The sequence below is a fragment of the Anthonomus grandis genome, chromosome 2 (genome assembly GCF_022605725.1).
Source record: "Anthonomus grandis grandis chromosome 2, icAntGran1.3, whole genome shotgun sequence".
In the NCBI taxonomy this organism is placed as follows: domain Eukaryota; kingdom Metazoa; phylum Arthropoda; class Insecta; order Coleoptera; family Curculionidae; genus Anthonomus; species Anthonomus grandis.
The window spans coordinates 10,740,130-10,751,522 of NC_065547.1; positions in this window are offsets into that span (position 1 = coordinate 10,740,130).

Genomic DNA, 11,393 nt, shown 5'->3' on the forward strand with positions numbered 1-11,393 from the left:
CCACTTTGGCCTTAAATTATGCTATAAGTAACCTTATCATTTAACTTTCCGTGTTAACTTTCGTTATTTAATTCTTCAAATTTTTGTTACATATGCCCGGACTATTGGGCCACTCCTTTTACAACATTTGGTAACGCCCTATAATATTCGCCATTGCACTCTATCACACAGGTGTAAATGTTTAACAGCACTTTAATCCGGGCGTTTTAAAGAATTAATTCATTTTCGTCCAGACATTTTTTGTTTATAAACGGATTGTGAGAATAAAAATAGAGTTTTTTAACAAAAAGTAATTTTTGACAGACAGTAGTACTTATCACCATATTTTTGATCCATCATAAGATTTTTAATTTAACAGAATATAAAACATTTCAAAAATGTTTGACAATTGATAGAATAAACCCGTATGCAGGGGATGGTAGGAGGAGGCAATTGTACCTACATTTTATTCTCATGAGTGATGAAAATCGAGATATAGCGGAAAAGGAACAACTATCAATAGATATTCGATTTTTTATCAAGAAAAGGGAGTTATCCAAGAAGAATTCATAGGTTTTGCCAAATTAGAAGTTAAGGATGCACACACAATCGCCTCCTCAATTGATATTTTTATAATAGAAGCAGAACTGGATCCCATAAAATTCAAGGGGCAAAACTATGATGAAAGCTATCACACTATGTCTTTTTGAGAAACATTATCATTTTAAGAAACGATTATCGTCAAGTTTGTTAATGATTTTAATGAAGTTCAACATTTATGTCTCTTTTTACCTAATTTTAATTGCCTGGAATCGTGAAAGACATAATAGCAATTGTGCGGGCAATTGAGTCTTTCTTTGGTCTCTTTGTATCTTATTTCTGCAGCCTCGAAGAATAAAATTATGACATTTTTCCATGTAGTCGAGGCCATTCATGTCTCTTTTTAACTAATTCCAACTGTCTGGAATAGTGAGAGACATAATGGCAATTTAAAAGCAATTTTCCTGGCAGCTGAGAATATTTTTGTCTCTTGCTAACTAATTCCAAGTGCCTGGCAGAGTGAGGGAAATTATAACAATTGTTCAGGCAGTTGACGTAACTTTTGTTTGTGTTGAATTAATTAAGCTGCCTGCAAGAGGGACATAATGGCAATTCAAAGGCAAGTTTCCAGACAGGTGAGGAGGATACACAACTTTAAGTTGTTCCGCAAATTCGCAATACTATATCAACAATTAAAGACGCTATCAATTTTTATCGATATTCTCCCAAAAGAAGGAAATAGGTTTCTAACATTTCTGCTTTTCGTGAAACAAAATAGTTAAAAAAGTACAAAAGAATTACACTTTTTAAAGAATATTTTGTCAATATTTTCAATGTATTGAAAGCACTATCTACAGAAGTCCAATTTTGGAAAAGGTCCTTCTTATTTAGATTCATTGATAGCTAATAAGATGTCCCGAAAAGAACTTGCAAGCATATTCTTTACTTCACTTACATCGAGCTAACATACTGAAAATAGAACTCTCTAAAAATTTTAAGTTCTACGATCTCTTGAAAGCTTCACCGGAGAGTCTGGGTCATTGGAAAGACAAAAATTTGAAAACAGATTAAGACCTTCAGTAGTTAGACTGGTGCGATTTTGTCCGACAGACAACAGTGTTTTTCCAGGTACGAGGTTAGCTCTATACATAACCATCGCAATATCTTCTACAACAGGTTCGATCGAGAGGATATTCAATACATTGAAGAGGCGAAAGACTTATTATTATAAATCTTCCAGAGTCATTATAGAATAATTTTAAAGGACCTAGTTGCAGAGGAGGAAACTCACTTTAATCTACCTTCAAGGCTTTTTCTGAAAATTTTTAATTCTTTAAATTGTTGTCATATCTGCCTTAATATCAAGTCAGTCCTTTTACAACGTTTGGTAGTGCCCCTTAAGTTCAACAACGTACGTTACACTCTCTGCAGACCCTTTGCATGCACATTATACTCTGGCGAATAGATGACTGAGGCACATTCAAGTTTTGGCCTTACAAAACCACAGAATAGATTTTTAAGTATATTAGCATTTTAAAATTGACTGCTCAGTCTGGTAATGAACCCACGAGTTCATTTAGTTATATTTACGCTAAGATGTCTAAAATATTCACACCTACGTAGCGACTTATTTTTTTTATGGAAAGAATGACAATTTATTGTTTATAGCTAGAATTACACCTCCACCGCTCTCCAAACCAGTAGGAATTTGATTACGATCACACCTATAAACCTCAGCAACTTTAGTTGAGATGAATTCACTTGTTGGACTGGATAGATGTAGCCAGCTTTCAGTGAAACCTATAATTCCATATTCACAGTATGTGGAAAAGTAAAGAATATTTATTAATTTAGTGTGGATGCCATCTGTATTTTAATAATATACATTAAGTGGAGGTAGTGGATCAGGAGTGTCGGGAGTATAAGTAATTTTACTAATATTAGATGGTGTCAGTGGATTTACAGCGTTACTTATGGCTTGAGAATTATTTTGAATGTCAATCATATTACAAGAATTTCGTTATATCCTGAGAGTATGTCCGATTTCAAAAACCCTTGAACTGGAATAGGTGCTTGATTGTGATTGTTAACCCACTTTGGCCTTAAATTATGCTACATGGGATTTAAATTGGCAAGGTAAATATAAGTAACCTTTATCACTTAACTTTCCGTGTTAACTTTCGTTATTTAATTCTTCAAATTTTTGTCACATATGCCCGGACTATTAAGCCACTCCTTTTACAACAAATTGGTAACGCCCTATAATAATCGCCATTGCACTTTACCACTCAGGTGTAAATGTTTCACAGCACTTTAGTCCGGGCGTTTTAAAGAATTAATTCATTTTCGTCGAGACATATTTTTTGTTTATAAATGGATTTTGAGGTTAAAAACTGAGTCACATTAAGTAATTAAATGTGCCAGTGCGAACAGTGTTGCGAAATTTAATTCCTTTACTTGCTATTGGGCTGGTTGAAATTTGATGCAGTTCTGTGTTGATCCCCCTGTATAATGTTTCTTTTTTTTAATTAATCGATTAATTAATTAACAAGAGTTATTTATATGCAATTGCTCAAAAAAGCTTTTTTTTAAATCGGAATAGTATAATCAATATATTTACAAGAAAAGAAGCGCATTTTGCGCACAAGTGTAGCCATCGAATTAATTGCGGAACATATGAATCTGGTGATTATTAATAACATTTTTAATATTTATAGCGTATTATAATATCTTACAATAAACGGTTTTTTTATAATGGTTTTGTACACAAACATAAATTAATTTTTTTATAATATTTTAGCAGTAGCAGAGCAAACACGTCAACGTACGCCATGTTTACACACAATACGACCATTAAAGTGGAATTTTCCTAATTACTAACTGGAAATTCCTATTTATTCCTCCATTTTCCCAAATATATTGTTTTTGCCAAACCGAAAATATTATAAAAAATATGCTCTTGTGCGTTATATAAGAACAGTGGAATATATTAGGCACAACAAATATGTATATAACTATTGTGCCAATATACATAAAATACAAAACGTCAACATATACATAATTATAAACTTACAATGCTTCACAGACGGAAATATTATTAACAAGCATTTACTACCTAAACTGGCTAATAACAATAATAATGATAATAATAATAATAAGTCTTTAATAACAATTTGAAATAAGTCTAATATATTTTAAATGTTTTAAGATATTTGGTCTTTATATTTCTTTTGTACTTAAAACCGACTTAATGATGATTTATAGTTGATTTTATAGTTGATTAATACTGTTATTTTGTTATTATTTTTATTTTAATAGTATATATAGCATTTACAGTAAAGATATGGTAACGAAGTCAAGCAGTATGGGTAACCATAGAAGCTTTTTGAACACCATGTGTTTCATTTTAGCGTCACGCCTATATTATGTTGGAAATATGTTTAAATAATCTTTCTAATTTAAAATGGGATACCCTATGTATTAATGTGTTTGGATTTATTGGAAAATTATGACAAATTTTATAGGTGAAATGTATAATATATAATTTCGTTCAGCGATTTTCGAAATATAAACAAAAGAAAATGGCGTCTCTTTTGAAGATTGTGAAGATTAAAAGATCCACATGTTAGGTTGAATTTTATTAATGAAAATTGTAAATTGTAATTTTAAATTAAGGACTCTCATTCAAAAATTTCTTCATTATTATCTGAAAAAATTCTATATCTTAGAATTTTTAGTTATTCTCTTAAAACGTCTATTTATTATACTGGAATTTATATTTATTATTCGAACATTTGTACTTGGAATTTTCTCTCATACCTGAAATTTTTAATTATTATCTATCCAAAAATTTTCACTTAATATTTGGTTTCACATTTATAAATTTTCAATTTATTGTCTTAGAATTTTCAGTTATAACTGTAATACGTTTACTGATTATCTTCGAAATATCAGTTGTTATAGTTAAAATAGCTCTTATCGTGCGGGTGTATCGGATTATCAACGACGAACTTTTGTAGTTACGTTTTATTTCAATTTGCGCAACAACGTTTTTTTAACTACAACGCGTCAGATAAACGAAACAGATATATGCAGCGTTAATGTATCAAAAGAAGATAAAATGATAAATGTCAGTGGTTCTAAAACAATTACTTTCATAACAAAAAAAAATTTCGAACATGCCTGTCTCGTTTCGATTGATGGATGACATTATTTGTCAGAAGATAATTTTAATTTCAAATTCAAAAGAAAAAGCCTTTTTGTGGATTTCTAAATCCTCAAGCCAAAAAAATCCTACTTAATGTTATTAATTACTTCGAGAACGAAAAAGAAAATAAAGGGTTGCCTAAGAATTGTACAAGAAGAAGTAGCTAAAGCGCTTGGAATTAGTTTAAGAATGGTGCAAAAGGTTGTATATGAAAACAAGAATAATCTTATTCCCAAGAAGGAAAAAAAGTGTAAAAGGAAGAAGCCGAAAACTGAAGATTTACGTGAATGTGTAAAAATGGAAGTAAGGGATAGGATTTATGAACTATATAGGCTAAAAACAAATATAAAGCTGCCATTTCTGAGGGATGTTTTAAAGCAACGCGGCACTTTGGAAATTGGACTTTCTGCTTTATCAAAATTAATTAAAAGCATAGGTTTTCGCTATAAAAAAGACTGCAATAGAAGATATTTGTGTAAACTACCAAATATTGTGAGCCAACGAATAGGATTTTTAAGACAATATACACAAAATGAAAAATCAAAGTTAAGGAAAGTGGTATTCTTAGATGAAACTTGGATATTTTCAAACGGGAGTGGAATAAAATCTTAGCAAGATGAATCTGTCAAAAGCGTGAAAAGAAAAAAAGAATGTGGTCAGGGAAAACGATTTATTATTTTACATGCCGGGTCTTCAACGGGATTCGTTCCAGGTGCAAGTTTAATTTTTTCTTCTAAGTCTAAAAGTATGGATTATCATGACAATATGAATTGCGAAATGTTTGAAAAATGGTTAAAGGAACAGTTAATACCGAACTTGCAAGAACCTTCCTTAATAGTATTAGACAATGCGTCGTATCATTCAAGAATTTTGAATAAACAACCAAATGGAAGTTAAAGAAAAAGCGAAATTTATGAATGGTTAGTAAAAGAAAATCGGAATCCCTTGCCATATATGCTAAAATCCGAACTTCTTTCAATTGCAAAATCACTGAAAAGACCAAAAATATATGCTGTTGATGAAATAGTACGTGAATATGGCCATGAAGTTTTAAGATTGCCACCATACCATTGTCAGTTTAATGCCATTGAGCTTATATGGGCAGGGTCAAAATCTTATTATGAGAAGCATGTGGGTGCTGGACTTAGATCTGACCAGGTTGAAGCTGTTTGGAATGAGGCATTGAATCACATCACAAAGGAGTATTGGCAGAAATCAGTGGATCACACAGAAAAGATTATTAGAACCTGGTGGAAGAGAGAAAAAGTACTCGATATCCAAGTTGAACCATTGATCATTGCTCCATTTGAAGAAGATTCGGAAAAGAGTTTTCCGACTCTGTTAGTGATAATGATAGTTATAATTAGTTTCTTTTTTTAGTCAAATTTGTTACTTCATTTTTACAGATTCACTTAAATCTTTAGTCTTCGGCTTCTTCCTTTTACACTTTGTTTCCTGCTTGGAAATAAGATTGTTCTTGTTTTCATATACAACCCTTTGCACCATTCTTAAACTAACTCCAAGCGCTTTAGCTACTTCTTCTTGTACATTCTAAGCAATCCCTTATTTTCTTTTTCGTTATTAAAATAATTTGTTTTCTTTTTGCATTTCGTTTATTATTTAGGTATGATTAAAAAGTACAACATTTTTTTTTAAACAAAGCTAAGTAAATAAATTAGTGAATGCGCTGGGAGATAGATATGCCCGGCGCATTCTCCATTTTTTTAATAGTTAGTTTCAATCTTTTTGTGCCTTGTAATGTGTAAATAAATAAATATTCATAAGAAAACGACATTTTAAAGAACTGTCGTAGCTCCCCTCGTATTTATCTTTTTTAAAAAAGCTAAGTAAATAAATTGGTGAATGCCCTGGGAGATAGAAATGCCCGCCGCATTCACCAGTTTTTTTTTAGTTATTTTTTATCTTTTTTTGACTTTTAACTGATATAAAAGAAAAGATAACACAACTTTTTTAATTTTCTGTGCATCAACGTATAGATTGGGTCGAACGACAAATAATATATCATAAAATTAAAATATCATTTTAAAAGTGAGATTGTAACATGAACTTGCCTTTAAACAAAGAAAGTAGTTTTCTGGTCTCTGACTGCACTGCATCACACAAAATACAAATTAGTTGTTTGTCATTATACCAAAATGTATAGTTTCCTAATAAAATAAATTAGATGCTGTGCCCTGAAATCGACAAATTAGTATGTTATGCACATACATAGGGTCATGCTAAATCGTATACCCAACGGGCTTTATACTTATGGGCTTTTTCACGTCATAAAAGGAAATAATCAACGTATGTTTTACATGTCGAATCTCGGATACGTAGTATTCCGCAGACATTTTCACGGCGTTAAAGGCATCACGTCGGTTAAGAATTATGATCCAAGGTGTATACGCGGCTTTAATATGTCACATGACGGCGTTCAATGTATTATCAAACTCTCAGGGAAATAACATTTTGGTAGCCACTGATTTTTCAATTTGATTCATATTACGTGGTGACCTTTGAACCCGCACAATAAGAGCGAAGGCGACTATATCTGAACATTTCTAGTTAATATTTGAAAATTTAGATCTTCTACTTTCAGTTCTTTTTATTATTCTAGGATTTTCAGTATTACCCGAAAATGTTTTGGGTTTTTTTACGTAAAATTTTTAGTTATTATACGAAAACGTCTACTCATTATATTGGAATTTCTATTTATTATTTGAGAATTTCGACTTTTTCTAAGTAGTTTCTTAAGATTTTTGACTTCTACCCAGAAATTTTTCTGAGCAAATATTCTTAAATTATTTATTACATCTCAAATTTTAAATTTAGAAAGTTTTCTTCAAAATAATGAAATATTTATCTTAGCAGTGATTTATATGGCTGTGGATCAAAAACCTGTAAAATATATATTTTTTTATTTAAAAATTATAAAATATTTATCTGGTTATTAATTTTAAGCATTTTTTAATAATTTTAGTAAGATATTTTAGATAAAATGTTTTCTTTAGCAGTATAGCATAATTATACTTAGTATTTAAAAAATTGAGATTTTCTACTTATTTATTAATTTAAAATTTTCAATCATTGCCGGAAAATGTTTACTTATTATTTTGGAAATGTCAATTATTATATGAGAATTTGTATCTTTATTCTCCATCTATAAATGTCTATTTAGTATCTGAAAGTTTTTGATTTTCAACTTATTATCTCAGAATTTCCGGTTATTTTCTCAAAATGTCTTCTTTTTATCTTGGAATTTCTATTTAATCTTTCGGAAATTTGAATTTAAATTTTTACTCTTTTTTTTATTTCAGATTTTCTATTTATTATTATAGAATTCTTAGTTATTACTTGAAAGTTTTTATTTATTACCTTGAAAATCTCAGTTGATATCTAAACATTTCTTGTCTTAAATCTGAAATTTTCGGTTTTTCTACGTACTATCTTAGAATTTCCAGTTACTCCTATTTATAATTTTGGAATTTTTATTGATTGTTTGATAGTTTCAACTTATACCCTAGAAATGTGAAAAAAAAAATAAAAACATATTTTTAACTAAAAAATTTTAAATTCTGCAAACAATGGAATATGTTTATTCATATTATATAGAATAACGCTAAAATTTAAAAAAAAATACTTTTTTTGTTTTAATTTTAAATTTTTAATCCTATAATTTTTTTCTTAATTATTCCTATTAATTATAATAAAAAATTAATTATTAAATATTTTTTTATTTTATTTAAAGTAAAAAAAGTAAATAAATAAAAAATCCGTAATTCCTATACAGGGTGGTCCGGTTTCGATGGCGGAAAATTAAATGGCCGACGGAGAACGAAAAAATAATAATTTTGCTATTATAAATAATATTCGAAAAATGATTCATTAAAAAATTACAGAGTGTCAAAATTCTAATTAAAAAAATCATTTTTTTAAATTTTTCTTAAACCACTTTAGATATTTTAATGAAATTTGGCACGTTTAGACAGTTAATCAAAACGCATCTTTTTGTGCAAAAATTATTAATTTTATTTACCAGTGGCGTGTGTGCGGGTCGATCTTCATACAATTTTAATTAAAAAAATTATGCGCCACTGTTTTTTTTTATTTCCTTTTTTTTATGAAATCCTTGTTTAATTTAAAATAAAAATTATCTCTTTACTTTTTGTCATACGACACACCGTTTGCGAGTAAAAATGCTGATTTATAAAAACACATAAGAAGATAACACATTTAATTGGTTTAAAAACAATTAATAATTAAAGAAGTTGTTCAAAATGCAGCCCACCGACCTCAATACATTTTTTACACCGAGTTATTAGGGAGTTTATTGCAGCCAGTACTACAAAATTTTGATTTTGCATGTCATTACATGCTTCCTGAATTATAAGATTAATTCCTCTCTGTTAAATACGGGATTAGCGTGAACTTTATCCTTAATGTTTCCCCAAACGTAAAAATCTAGTGGATTAAGATCCGGTGACCTGGGTGGCCAGGGTATTGGTGCAATACCATTTTGATCATTAATATTATTCCTCCCTAGCCGGCCAATCCACCTTCGAGGGTAATTATTATTAAGCCAGTTTCTTACACCTATTCCAAAATGTTGGGGGGCTCCATCCAGTTGTATCCAACTTTCATGTCTCAAATTATTGGGTAAATAATTGTATGTAGTCCGGCAGACTAATATTTAAAAATTCCAGAAATAGTTGTGAGTTTAGCCTTGGAGGTAGGAAATGTGGACCACAAACATTAGCACGAATAACGCCCAACCAAACATTAACGGAAAATTCATTTTGAAACGATCTTGGCCGAATTGCATGAGGATTCTGTTGTGCTCAAACATGAATGTTATGAAAATTTATCACCCCGCGTCTTGTAAAACAAGACTCATCCGTCCAAAGTATCTTGTGTAAAAAGTCGGGATTTTCCTCTGTTAAGTTTAAAAGCCACTGACAAAATCTTACTCTCTTTTCAGCATCACCAGGGTGTAAACCCTGAACAGGCTGTAGGTGATTTGCATGCCTGTGGTCAGCGTGTAAGGTTCGCAATATTTGAGATTTAGGAATTTGTAGTTGTTGAGCTGCCTTGCGTGAGCTCAGCCTTGGATTATTATCAAAAGTGCGCAGTGCAATTTTCATTATTATTTCTCTGGTTTCGGTATTGTTCATTATTACCACGTAGACCAAAGTTCCTAAAATTTTGATGTGTTCTAATGAACACGCGAGCATCTGGAATTCTTCTATTTGGATACCGTCTTCGATATTCATGAACTGCCGCTTCCGCATTTCCATCACAAAATCCATAACAAAAATGAATATCAGCGTATTCATTACTTGAAAAACGCATTTTTCACAATACTTTTAACAACACTGTTAACAATAGCAAAATTAATAAGGTAACCAACGCAATAATTTGACTTACTTAAATAATTAACTGTCATAATCAAATCCAAAGAAACCGCCTTTTATTTTATGCATGCATTGCCTTCTTGCCGGTATTATTATATTCATTATTTATTTGAATTTCGGAATACAGATTCTTGTGTCTTTTTTAGAACCCAACAGAATAATTTAGTCTTAAATTAAGTATTTTCATATTTTTTGTTTAAAAAAAATCAGCATTTATAAAAAATTATTTTTTTACTCGCAAACAGTGTGTCGTACGACAAAAAGTAAAGAGATGTTTTTTATTTTAAATTAAACAAGGATTTCATAAAAAAAAATTAAAAAAAAAATAGTGGCGCATAATTTTTTTAATTAAAATTGTATGAAGATCGGCCTCCACACACGCCACTGGTAAATAAAATTAATAATTTTTGCACAAAAAGATGCGTTTTGATTAACTGTCTAAACGTGCCAAATTTCATTAAAATATCTAAAGTGGTTTAAGAAAAATTTAAAAAATTTTTTTTAATTAGAATTTTGACACCCTGTAATTTTTTAACGAATCATTTTTCGAATATTATTTATAATAGCCAACTTATTATTTTTTCGTTCTCCGTCGGCCATTTAATTTTCCGCCATCGAAACCAGACCACCCTGTATATCATGATCAATTTAAATTAATTTTCCAAATTAATATTTCTTTATGGCAATTAAATTTTTAAAAACAAAGTATACTATTATTACTACATATTAAAAAAAAAACATTTTTTTTACAAAAATCAAAATTCCGAATTTTGTTTTGTTCCCAAAAAATCCAAAATTTTGAAAGTGTATGTTAAACATGGACCTTAAAAATTCCACAGTTTAATTTAAGAAGTAGAGTACGTTTTTCCGAAATATAAATTATTATTTTGGAAATTTGAAATTTTTTATCGGAATCAAAATCTCCAAAAACACCTTAATTATAAATTAAAAAAAAAAACAAATAAAGTTTTGTATTAATAAAACAATCGACTAAAAAATTTTGTTTTCGAAAACTCAAAATTTAGAATTTTGTTTCACCTTCAAAACATTTACCAAAATATTATATTAAAAAAATTCCAAAATTGCGTATTAAAAAACAATTGACTGATTTTTTTCTCAGAAATCAAATTAAAAATTTTGCTTCGTCTTTAAAAATTCAAAATGTTGAAAAAGAATGTGGAAAGTGGACAGTGCATATAAAAATTCAACAACTTAATTTAAGCAGCAACCATTTTTAATTTTTTTTTTTAATA